This window comes from Orcinus orca, chromosome 2 (assembly GCF_937001465.1).
Source record: "Orcinus orca chromosome 2, mOrcOrc1.1, whole genome shotgun sequence".
Taxonomy (NCBI): Eukaryota; Metazoa; Chordata; class Mammalia; order Artiodactyla; family Delphinidae; genus Orcinus; species Orcinus orca.
The window spans coordinates 108057426-108070663 of NC_064560.1; the positions used below are offsets into that span (position 1 = coordinate 108057426).

Consider the following 13238-nt stretch of genomic DNA (forward strand, 5'->3'; position numbering starts at 1 on the left):
AGTCCCATGTAATTAATTTATTTATCTTGATATTTTGTTAGCACTTTTATGAATTCATCAGTTTTCCATTAGAGTTCTGAAAATGCTTATTCATTCAGTTCAGCAGTATAGTCAGTTACCAGAAACCTGTACTTGTCAGAGTCTTTTCCATGAATTCCTTGAAGATGAAACCCTTTTACAGGAACATTTTTGGAAAAGCATCAGAGTACATCCAGAACTGTCTGTAAATGAAAAAAGACTTAAAAATGACCACGGTTAAAGATTTGGTGAAAGTTCATAATAATTGACAAGGAAATTTAGTTATTTCTGAGATATACATTTTAAAGTAATAACTAGAATTATGACTTATAACATTATATCAGAACACGTAAGATTTTTAGAAATTTCATGTAATGTCTGAAACATTTATATTAACATATTTCCATACAAATTAACCCAAAGAGAGTTTAGTATTAGTTTGTTTTTTTTTTATACTGCAGGTTCTTATTAGTCATCAGTTTTATACACATCAGTGTATACATGGCAATCCCAATCGCCCAATTCAGCATACCACCATCCCCCACCCCACCGCGGTTTTCCCCTCTTGGTGTCCATACGTTTGTTCTCTACATCTGTCTCTCAACTTCTGCCCTGCAAAGCGGTTCATCTGTACCATTGTTCTAGGTTCCACATACGTGTGTTAATATACGATATTTGTTTTTCTCTTTCTGATTTACTTCACTCTGTATGACAGTCTCTAGATGCATCCACGTCTCAACAAATGACTCAATTTCGTTCCTTTTTAGGGCTGAGTAATATTCCATTGTATATATGTACCACAACTTCTTTATCCATTTGTCTGTCGATGGGCATTTAGGTTGCTTCCATGACCTGGCTATTGTAAATAGTGCTGCAGTGAACATCGGGGTGCATGTGTCTTTTTGAATTATGGTTTTCTTTGGGTATATGCCCAGTAGTGGGATTGCTGGATCATATGGTAATTCTATTTTTAGTTTTTTAAGGAACCTCCATACTGTTCTCCATAGTGGCTGTATCAATTTACATTACCACCAACAGTGCAAGAGGGTTCCCTTTTCTCCACACCCTCTCCAGCATTTGTTGTTTGTAGATTTTCTGATGATGGCCATTCTAACTCGTATGAGGTGATACCTCATTGTAGTTTTGATTTGCATTTCTCTAATAATTAGTGATGTTGGGCAGCTTTTCATGTGCTTCTTGGCCATCTGTATATCTTCTTTGGAGAAATGTGTATTTAGGTCTTCTGCCCATTTTTGGATTGGGTTGTTCGTTTCTTTAATATTGAGCTGCATGAGCTGTTTGTATATTTTGGAGATTAATCCTTTGTCCATTGATTTGTCTGCAAATATTTTCTCCCATTCTGAGGGTTGTCTTTTCGTCTTGTTTATGGTTTCCTTTGCTGTGCAAAAACTTTGAAGTTTCATTAGGTCCCATTTGTTTATTTCTGTTTTTATTTTCATTACTCTAGGAGGTGGATCAAAAAAGATCTTGCTGTGATTTATGTCAAAGAGTGTTCTTCCTATGTTTTCCTCTAAGAGTTTTATAGTGTCCGGTCTTACATTTAGGTCGGGAATCCATTTTGAATTTATTTTTGTGTATGATGTTAGGGAGTGTTCTAATTTCATTCTTTTATATGTAGCTGTCCAGTTCTCCCAGCACCACTTATTGGAGAGACTGTCTTTTCTCCATTGTATATCCTTGCCTCCATTTTCATAGATTAGTTGACCATAAGTGCGTGGATTTATCTCTGGGCTTTCTATCTTGTACAATTGATCTATGTTTCTGTTTTTGTGCCAGTATCATATTGTCTTGATTACTGTAGCTTTGTAGTGTAGTGTGAAGTCAGGGAGTCTGATTCCTCCGGCTCTGTTTTTTTCCCTCAAGACTGCTTTGGCTATTCGGGATCTTTTGTGTCTCCATACAAATTTTAAGTTGATTTGTTCTAGTTCCATAAAAAATACCATTGATAATTTGATAGGGATTGCATTGAATGTGTAGATTGCTTTGGGTGGTGTAGTCATTTTCACAATATTGATTGTTCCAATCCAAGAACATGGTATATCTCTCCATCTGTTGGTATCTTTAATTTCTTTCCTCAGTGTCTTATAGTTTTCTGCATACAGGTCTTTTGTCTCCCTAGTTAGGTTTATTCCTAGGTATTTTATTCTTTTTGTTGCAATGGTAAATGGGATTGTTTCCATAATTTCTGTTTCAGATTTTTCATCATTAGTGTATAGGAATGCAAGAGATTTCTGTGCATTAATTTTGTATCCTGCAACTTTACCAGATTCATTAATTAGGTCTAGTAGTGTTCTGGTGGCATTTTTAGGATTCTCTATGTATAATGTCATGTCATCTGCAAACAGTGACAGTTTTACTTCTTCTTTTCCCAATTTGTATTCCTTTTATTTCTTTTTCTTCTCTGATTGCCGTGGCTAGGACTTCCAAAACTATGTTGAATAATAGTGGTGAGAGTGGACATCCTTGTCTTGTTCCTGATCTGAGAGGAAATGCTTTCAGTTTTTCACCATTGAGAATGATGTTTGCTGTGGTTTGTCCTATATGGCCTTTATTATGTTGAGGTAGTTTCCCTCTATGCCCACTTTCTGGAGAGTTTTTATGATAAATGGGTGTTGAATTTTGTCAGAAGCTTTTTCTGCATCTATTGAGACGATCATATGGCTTTTATTCTTCAGTTTGTTAATATAGTGTATCACATTGATTGATTTGCATATGTTGAAGAATCCTTGCATCCCTGGGATAAGTCCCACTTGATCATTGTGTATGATCCTTTTAATGTGTTGTTGGATTCTGTTTGCTAGTATTTTGTTGAGGAGTTTTGCATCTATATTCATCAGTGATATAGGTCTGTAATTTTCTTATTTTGTAGTGTCTTTGTCTGGTTTTGGTATCAGGGTGATGGTGGCCTCATAGAATGAGTTTGGGAGTGTTCCTTCCTCTGCAATTGTTTGGAAGTTTGAGAAGGATGGGTGTTAGCTCTTCTCTAAATGTTTGATAGAATTCAGTTGTGAAGCCATCTGGTCCTGGACTTCTGTTTGTTGGAAGATTTTTATTCACAGTTTCAATTTCATTACTTGTGATTGGTCTGTTCATATTTTCTGTTTCTTCCTGGTTCAGTCTTGGAAGGTTATACCTTTCTAAGAATTTGTCCATTTCTTCCAGGTTGTCCATTTTATTGGCATACAGTTGCTTGTAGTAGTCTCTTAGGATGCTTTGTATTTCTGCGGTGTCTGTTGTAACTTCTCCTTTTTCATTTCTACTTTTATTGTTTTGAGTCCTCTCCCTCTTTTTCTCGATGAGTCTGGCTAATGGTTTATCAATTTTGTTTATCTTCTCAAAGAACCAGCTTTTAGTTTTATTGATCTTTGCTGTTGTTTTCTTTGTTTGTATTTCATTTATTTCTGCTCTGATCTTTATGATTTCTTTCCTTCTGCTAACTTTGGGTTTTGTTTGTTCTTCTTTCTCTAGTTCCTTTAGGTGTAAGGTTAGATTGTTTACTTGAGATTTTTCTTGTTTCTTGAGGTAGGCTTTTATAGCTATAAACTTCCCTCTTAGAACTGCTTTTGCTTCATCCCATAGGTTTTGATTCATTGTGCTTTCATTGTCATTTGTCTCTAGGTATTTTTTGATTTCCTCTTTGATTTCTTCAGTGATCTCTTGGTTATTTAATAATGTATTATTTAGCCTCTATGTGTTTGTGTTTTTTACGTTTTTTCCCCTGTAATTCATTTCTAATCTCATAGTGTTGTGGTCAGAAAAGATGCTGATATGATTTCAGTTTTCTTAAATTTACTGAGGCTTGATTTGTGACCCAAGATGTGATCTATCCTGGAGAATATTCCGTGCGCACTTGAGAAGAAAGTGTAATCTGCTGTTTTTGGATGGAATGTCCTATAAATATCAATTAAATCTCTGTTGTCTATTGTGTCATTTAAAGCTTCTGTTTCCTTATTTATTTTCATTTTTGGATGATCTGTCCATTCGTGTAAGTAAAGTGTTAAAGTCCCCCACTATTATGCGTTACTGTCGATTTCCTCTTTTATAACTGTTAGCAGTTGCCTTATATATTGAGGTGCTCCTATGTTGGATGCATATATATTTATAATTGTTATATCTTCTTCTTGGATTGATACTTTGATCATTATGTAGTGTCCTTCCTTGTCTCTTGTAATATTCTTTATTTTAAAGTCAATTTTATCTTATCTGATGTGAGTATAGCTACTCCAGCTTTCTTTTGATTTCCATTTGCATGGAATATCTTTTTCCATCTCCTCACTTTCTGTCTGTATGTGTCCCTAGGTCTGAAGTGGGTCTCTTGTAGACAGCATATAGATGGGTCTTGTTTTTGTATCCATTCAACAAGCCTGTGTCTTTTGGTTGGAGCATTTAATCCATTCACGTTTAAGGTAATTATCGATATGTATGTTCCAATGACCATTTTCTTCATTGTTTTGGGTTTGTTTTTGTAGGTCCTTTTCTTCTCTTGTGTTTCCCACTTAGAGAAGTTCCTTTAGCATTTGTTGTAGAGCTGGTTTAGTAGTGCTGAATTTTCTTAGCTTTTGCTTGTCTGTAAAGCTTTTGATTTCTCCATCAAACCTAAATGAGATCCTTGCTGGGTAGAGTAATCTTGGTTGTAGGTTCTTCCCCTTCATCACTTTAAGTATTTCATACTACTCCCTTCTGGCTTGCAGAGTTTCTGCTGAGAAATCAGCTGTTAACCTTATGGGAGTTCCCTTGTATGTTGTCATTTTTCCCTTGGTGCTTTCAATAATTTTTCTTTGTCTTTATTTTTTGCCAATTTGATTACTATGTGTCTCAGCATGTTTTTCCTTGGGTTTATCCTGTATGGGACTTGCTGTACTTCCTGGACTTGGGTGGCTGTTTCTTTTCCCATGTTAGGGAAGTTTTCGACTATAATCTCTTCAAATATTTTCTCTGGTCCTTTCTCTCTCTCTTCTCCTTCTGGGACCCCTATAATGAGAATGTTGTTGCGTTTAATGTTGTCCCAGAGGTCTCTCCGGCTGTCTTCATTTCTTTTCATTTTTTTTTCTTTATTCTGTTCCGCAGCAGTGAATTCCACCATTCTGTCTTCCAGGTCACTTATCTGTTCTTCTGCCTCAGTTATTCTGCTATTGATTCCTTCAAGTGTAGTTTTCATTTCAGTTATTGTATTGTTCATCTCTGTTTGTTTGTTCTTTAATTCTTCTAGGTCTTTGTTCAACATTTTTTGCATCTTCTCGATCTTTGCCTCCATCCTTTTTCCGAGGTCCTTGATCATCTTCAGTATCATTATTCTGAATTCTTTTTCTGGAAGGTTGCTTATCTCCACTACATTTAGTTTTTCTGGGGTTTTATCTTGTTCCTTTATTTGGTATATGGCTCTCTGCCTTTTCATCTTGTCTATCTTTATGTGAATGTGGTTTTTGTTCCACAGGCTGCAGGACTGTAGTTCTTCTTGCTTCTGCTGTCTGCCCTCTGGTGGATGAGGCCATCTAAGAGGCTCGAAGGGAGGGACTGGTGGTGGGTAGAGGTTACTGTTGATCTGGTGGGCAGAGCTCAGTAAAACTTTAATCCACTTGACTGTTGATGGGTGGGGCTGGGTTCCCTCCCTGAGGCCACCCAACCTTTGAACCTGCCTGGGGTCTTTGGTCGGGCTAATGGCAGACTCTGGGAGGTCTCACGCTAAGGAGTACTTCCCAGAACTTCTGCTGCCAGTGTCCTTGTCCCCACGGTGAAACAGAGCCACACCTGCCTCTGCAGGAGACCCTCCAACACTAGCAGGTAGGTCTCTTTCTACCCTGGGGTTGCTGCTCCTTCCCCTGGGTCCCGATGCGGACACTACTTTGTGTATGTCCTCCAAGAGTGGAGTCTCTGTTTCCCCCAGTCCTGTCGAAGTCCTGCAATCAATTCCTCCTAGGCTTCAAAGTCTGATTCTCTAGGAATTCCTCCTCCCATTGCCGGACCCCCAGGTTGGGAAGCCTGATGTGGGGCTCAGAACCTTTACTCCAGTGGGTGGACTTCTGTAGTATAAGTGTTCACCAGTCTGTGATTCACCCACCCACCAGTTATGGGATTTGATTTTACTGCGACTGCACCCCTCCTACTGTCTCATTGTGGCTTCTCCTTTGTCTTTGGATGTGGGTATCTTTTTGGTGAGTTCCAGTGTCTTCCTGTCGATGATTGTCTAGCAGCTAGTTGTGATTTTGGTGTTCTCGCAAGAGGGAGTGAGAGCACGTCCTTCTGCTCCGCCATCTTGGTTCCTCCTCTAGAAAGCAACTCTTAATACAAGGATCTTTTGGGATTGTAGGGCTGGTAGAAGGGACATTAGTAATATCCAAGAAACAGTGTAGGGGAAGGATCTGAAGGGCTTGGCACGTACTTGTTAGATTGAATTGACTCAGTGGAATGGTGAGATTTTTTTGTGGGAAGCTTTTGTGGGATTTAGAGCCTGAGTTGGCAAATTATGTTATGTATGCCAAATCTGGCCAAGGCCTGTTCTGTATGGCCTTGAGCTAAGAATGGTTCTTATGTTTTTTAGTGGTTAAAAAACAAAACAAAGAATAGGTGATGGAGACAGTATGTGGTTCAAAAAGCCTAAAACATTTACCATCTGGCTCTTAATAGAAAAAATTTACTGATTGCCTATTTAGAGTATAGCCATACTTCTCTAAGAAGCGGGGAAGTTGAAGGAAGCATCAGTTTAAGGGGAAAGGTGTTCCTTTGGGCCCTGATGAGTTGTCTGTTGTTGGACAAATAATTGCAGAGGTGAATTTGAAGGAAGGATGAGAAACCAGGACTATATTAATAATTGATCTGTAGTGTTTATTTTTTTGTAAGGCATTGTGTTAAACTATAAAGGATTTGGAAATTATCTGTTGTATCCATTCCTTTACTAGTCCAGGCTCCCATTGCCCCTCCCCAAAAGACTGGTGGCTCTAGCTTACTTTTACTTATCTCCCTGATTAATTTTCCTAAAGAGAGCTCTGATGATTTCTTATGTTAAATGCTACTTGGGATTCATTTTTCTTCCGTATGTAAATTAAAATGTCAATGAAAATGTTTATATTTACATTTAATAGGAAGGCATAAGGTATGAAAAGTATATATACCTGTGTTTCACTTTTATGAGTATTTCAATTAATAACTATCCAAAGTTTTACAAGCCAGCATTTAGACTTAACTGGGGCATTAGTTCGTTGCTGTAGAACAGTCATTTTGAAATCTATTGATATTATTCTTCCATCCCTATCGCCACTTGGGTTTGAATAGCTATAGTTAGAGTTGCTTCAGGTAGACTGTTGCTGAGGAGTGGAATTGGAGAAAGAAAAGGGGAAAAGCTAATACTGCTTAGCAGTAGTTAGCAATTAACAATACCTTTTAGGAGAGGTATGTTAACTCTCTGTTCTTTCTATTTTTCTCCATGTTCAGAAAATTATATACATAGTGATTACATAGGAATTCTACTTTTGAAAGTAATTAATATATTTCTACTCATTGGTTTCAAAAAAAGATGTAAGAAAGGTGCTTATTTAAAGCATATCATCAAACGATTTTGAAATGCTTATCTTAAATTTCTTTTAAAAAGCTAAAAAAAGAAAGCTAGTAGAGGCTTTGGAGTCAGGGTAAACTACTAGCTGTGTGACTTTGGACAGTCTTGTAACTTTCATGTCTATAAGTCTCTGCCCATACCTTGTCTTTTCTCTTTCTGGAGCTCTGATTAAACTTACGTTTGATCTTCTCATTCTGTTTTACATGTCTTGTAACCCTCCCCTGCCTTTTTAACAGGTTTGTTGTAGAATAATGCTCATACTATAAAATTTGCCATTTGTAAGTATACACATTTGATGGGTTTTTTTGTTTTGTTTGTTTGGTTTTGGCCATGCTGTGTGACTCGTGGGATCTTAGTTCCCCAACCAGGGATTGAACCAAGGCTCTCGGCAGTGAAAGCACAGAGTCCTAACTAGTGGACTGCCAGGGAGTTCCCCATTTGGTGGGTTTTTTTTTTTTTTTTTTCTCATTTGATGGTTTTTAATAAATTTATTTACTTTTATAACCAACATAATCCAGTTTTAGATACCTCACAAAGTTCCCTTGTACTTGTTTGCAGTTTATCCCTGCTCTCACTCTCAGCCCCAGGTAATTACTAAACTTACTGTTTCTATGGTTTTGCCTTTCTAGAAATTTCATGTAAATGAAATCATAATACCTTATGTCTGGGTTTTTCCATTACCATAATGTTTTTGAGGTCCAGCAGTGTTGCGTGTTATCTTTAGTTTGTCCCTCTTTATTGTTAAGTAGTATATATCATTGCATGGATATATCACTTTGTTGGTTATTATGAATAATGTTTCTAGAACATTCAAATACAAATCTTTGTGTGGACATGTTTTCATTTTTTGGGGGAAGATAGTTAGGAATGGAATCTTGGAGTCATATGTAAGTTTATGTTTAACATTTCAATAAACAACCAAACTTTTCCTTTGTAAGTGTTGATACCATTCTGCATTCCGACTAGTAAAGTATGAGATTCCAGTTTATACATCTGTGCTTGCACTGGGTATTGTCAGCCTTTGATTAAAGCCTTTCTAGTGGTTGTGAAGTGGTATTGCATTGTAGTTTTAAATTTGCATTTCCCTAATAGCCAGTGAAATTGAGCACCTTTTGTTATACTTATTTGGTAAAGTAAGCATATTCTCTTTGGTGAAATGTCTCTCCATGTCTTTTGCGCATTTGTGAATTGGATTTTTTTTTTAATGTTGAGTTTTCTGACTCCTTTATCTTATTTGCAAATAAGTCCTAAATCAGTATATGCTATTTTGGGTGGAGTATTTTATAAGTTCCATCAGGTAAAATTGATTGACAGTGTTGTTTAAGTCTACTCTATTCTTTCTAGTTTTCCTATCAAGAAAAAGATGAGGTTAAAAAAAAAAGAAAAAAAAGAGGATGTGAACTGTATAGGATTGCATTTCATAGCATTTATCTATGCCCATATATTTCCAAGTTCTCCCTAAGACGTTTTCCTCTTTTGTCAAGTGGTTGTCTTTGACAGAACTCCTTAGAAAGGTCCACTGTTAATTAATAAATTTGCTCATGTTGTGTTCCCTTTTTGCCCATCTTTCATTCATATTGTAGGCTTTAGACATATGCTCATGAACTGCAAATGATTTAGTTAAAAACATATATATATAATTCGTACCGGAGTAGTCTGAGTGCTTCTCATGCATGTATATTGCCATTATTTTAGTAGGTTATTTGCATATGTTAAATGTCTAGTTCTAGAATCTGATTTTGGTGGACTTCATTACCATAGCATGAGACTGAGCTGTGGTCATTGCCATTTGTTTGCAAAGAAGCTCACAGGGAGAAATTCCAAACAAATCTTTGTCTTGCTTTAACAACCAGTAAAAATATAGCAGCAAGTACAACCACTAATCTGTTTTTCCCCCTCAAACCAGTTCCAATTTTTTCTAGAAGAGAGAAGCAACCCTTTAAATGATAAATTACAGTATAATTTTAGTGCTACCCCTAAACCCTGCATTTTTAATAATAGGAGCTTAATGAAAATTTCATGAGTTTAAAGCAGTAGGTTAAGTTGGTTTTGGTAGAAATTCAACCTCACGTTATCACGTGTCAGAGCAGCCTACCAAATGGTATTTTTTTCAAGTTACAAGCAGAAGTCACATGAATAAATGTCTTCAGGTCCAGATGCTCTGCCTACCTTCAGTGTACTATGGTTGTGGAGTGGGAGAAGGGGCCAGGATAGCAATAATATACCAGCAGTCTAACTGACATGGCCAGATCTTTTGGTTCTCAGGAGAATGCTCTAAATGTGATCCTGGGGATGGTTCTATTGCTCTACAGGTGCATAAGGGAGTAGGGGGTGATGGAGATTGCATTCCTAAATAGTGTAAGTCTCATTGAGAAAGGTGACGTTTGCTCAAAGACTTGAAGGAGGTGATAGAATGAAAGTAATGAGTCAGGATGCAGAGATGCAGAGCACTAGGACCTTAAAGATTATTGTAAGGACTTTGGCTTTTATAAAACTTCTTTGAGTAAAATGTGAAAATACTGGAGAGTTTTGAGCAGAGAAGTGACATAATGACATATTTTAAAAGGACTACTTTAGGGACTTCCCTGGTGGTCCAGTGGTTAAGACTCTGCACTTCCATTGCAGGTGCCATGGGTTCGATCCCTGGTCAGGGAACTAAGATTCCATATGCTGTGTGGCATGGCCAAAAATAAATAAATAAAATAAAAATGTTTTAAAAAGATTATTTTATTTCTTTTGGCAAGGGTGGCATGAGTGGTTTCTGCAGTAAGCCAGACAAGAGGTGATGATGGCTTGGGCCAGAATGGTAGCAGTGGAGGTGTGAGAAGTGGTTGGATATTGGATGTGTTTTGAAGGCAAGCTGACAGGTTTTGCCATGGGATTATATATGAAGTACATAGGAAGAGGAAATCAAAGATGACATTAAAATTTTTGCCTTAAGGGACTTCCCTGGCGGTCCATTGGTTAAGATTCCACACTTCCACTGCAGGGGCCACAGGTTCGATCCCTGGTTGGGGAACTAAGATCCTGCATGCCATGCAGCCAAAAAAAAAAAAGAAAAAGATTTTTTGCCTTAAAAAAAAAAAAAGAAAGAATTACAACTGGAAGAATAGAGTTACCATTTACTGAGATGGGGAAGACTTTATGAGAAATAGTGTTTGGGTGAAAGATGAGCTCAGTTTTGGCCATGTTACGTTTGAGATGCCTGTTAGACATCAAAATGAAGCTGTTAAGTAGGCAGTTGGATATTTGAGCATGGAGTTCAGGGAAAGATCTGACATGGAAATACAAATTAGAGAGTTATCCAGTGTATTGATGGCAAACTGGATGTGAGCACTAAAAGAATGAATATAACTGGAAAAAAAGTCCAAAGTCTGAGTGAATATAACTGGAAAAAAGAAGTCCAAAGTCTGAGTGAATATAACTGGAAAAAAGAAGTCCAAAGTCTGAGTGAATGTAATTGGAAAAAAGAAGTCTAAAGATTGAGGAGAAGAGGAGAAATCAACAATGGAGTGGCCAGTGAAGGGAAGAAAATCAAACTAACTGATGAAAATGTTTTAAGAAGATAAGAATGGTTGATATTGTTAAATGCTGCTGATATATCAATGAAGATGAGTCCTGAAAGTTGACCTTTGGATTTAGAGAAAATCGTTGATGATCTTGTTGAAACTTATTTTAGGAGAGTGCTTGCCTTGAAAGTCTGACTGGAGTGGGTTTTAGAAAGCATAGGAGGAGAAGAAAAGAGGGAAACACTTCTTCCAATGATCTTTACTGTAGATAGAGACAGAAACATTATGTGTTAGCTTGAGGGGCAAATGGAGTCATGCAAAATTTGTTGTGTTTAAAATGGGAAGAATAATAGCATGTTACGTGCTGATAGGAATAAGTTAATAAAGAAGGGGAAAAAATCAGGGAGAACTGGTGGAGAGTTAGTAAGGGTATGGGGTCTAGAGCACAAGAGTGATTAGACTTAAATAGGAACACAGTCACGGGAAGGAAGGCAGAATGTGTGGGTATAGATACTCATTGGTGGACAGATGTGGTAGAGGTTTGTAGAAGTTCTCTTCTTGCTGCTCAATTTTCTGAGTGAAATGGGAAGTAGGTCATCACTTGAGAGTAAGAATGGTGAAGGAGTGTTGGAGGTTTGAGGGAGGAGGAGGTGGTGTGAAATCATACAGAAGAATGAGAAAATGGACCAGGGAAATATGGTGTGACTGTTGGGCATCATGAAGGGACATTTGAGGTTTGTGGTCAGGGCTTTAAAGTGAAACCAGAGGGTGTTGTTTTGTTTGTTTTTTTCCGTAGTCATATTAATATAGGCAGTTATGGAATAGATGGGGAATTGGATTGAATCAGGGTTGTGTTTGCTAGGTGTATTCCTAGTACAGTAAAACTGGAGAGATTCCTATTCCCCCCCCCCCCGAGGGGTATGTAGGGAAGCAGATTCTTCAAAGGAATACTACCAGACTTTAGTTAGAAAAAGAAGGTAGTGGCTTGCAGGATCTTAGTTCCCCAACCATGGATCGAACCCATGCCCCCTGCAGTGGAAGCACAGAAGAATCCTAACCAATGGACCCCCAGAGAATTCCCTAGAGGTTTCTTTTTGGAATACAGGCTCTTCCTTTTTGTACTGTACTGGTAAGAAAGAGGGAGATAAGGGCGAGAGATTTTGAGAGAGAGAGCGTGCTAATATCTATATTTAATATATATCTAATATCTATAGATATATTAGATGTTTAATGTTTATATGTCTAATATATATATTATGTGGAGGATGAAGCTCAAGATCTTCAATCTACTCAGTCCGAATTTATGGAGTTTCACCTATCTCAGTATGTAATGCCTCATCCCTTTTTTTAAAAAATAAATTTATTTATTTATTTTATTTTATTTTTGGCTGCCTTGGGTCTTCATTGCTGCATGCGGGCTTTCTCTAGTTGCAGTGAGTGGGGGCTACTCTTTGTTGCTGTGCACGGGCTTCTCATTGCGGTGGCTTCTCTTGTTGCAGAGCATGGGCTCTAAGTGTGTGGGCTTCAGTAGTTGTGGCTCGCAGGCTCTAGAGTGCAGGCTCAGTAGTTGTGGTGGACGGGCTTATGTGCTCCGCGGCATGTGGGATCTTCCCAGACCAGGGCTCGAACCCGTGTCCCCTGCATTGGCAGGTGGATTCTTAACCACTGAGCCACCAGGGAAGTCCACCTCATCCCTTTTTAATCAATCACCAGTAGCAGGATACAGAGTCTAGGGATCCAGCAGAAGCTTAAGTGGTGGTATAAAAAGTAATTTAAAAAAAACTTTTAAATTTGAAATTATTTCAGGTTTACAGTAATTGACGGAAATGTGTTAATCTTCCACTGTCGTCCTAGATTTGTCTTATTCTCCATATTGATGGTTTTGCTTTTATAAAAAGTAATTTAAAAAAAACTTTTAAATTTGAAATTATTTCAGGTTTACAGTAATTGATGGAAATGTGTTAATCTTCCACTGTCGTCCTAGATTTGTCTTATTCTCCATATTGATGGTTTTGCTTTATGCATTTTGAGACTATTTGGTGATTCATATTTAAGATTGTTGTAGTAGTCTGGTGAATATTTGAAATCATATAATAACCTGCACTATCCCTATTGATGTTTAGCATCTATTTTTTTTTTAG

The 13238-nt window shown here is 37.5% G+C and overlaps 1 protein-coding gene across 5 annotated transcripts in view; it reads left to right on the forward strand.

Annotated features, from left to right (window-relative positions):
* The window catches only part of TRPM7 (transient receptor potential cation channel subfamily M member 7), a 120825-nt gene that overhangs the window by 12372 nt on the left and 95215 nt on the right, over positions 1 to 13238 (forward strand). The gene's annotated exons all lie outside the window — the stretch shown is intronic.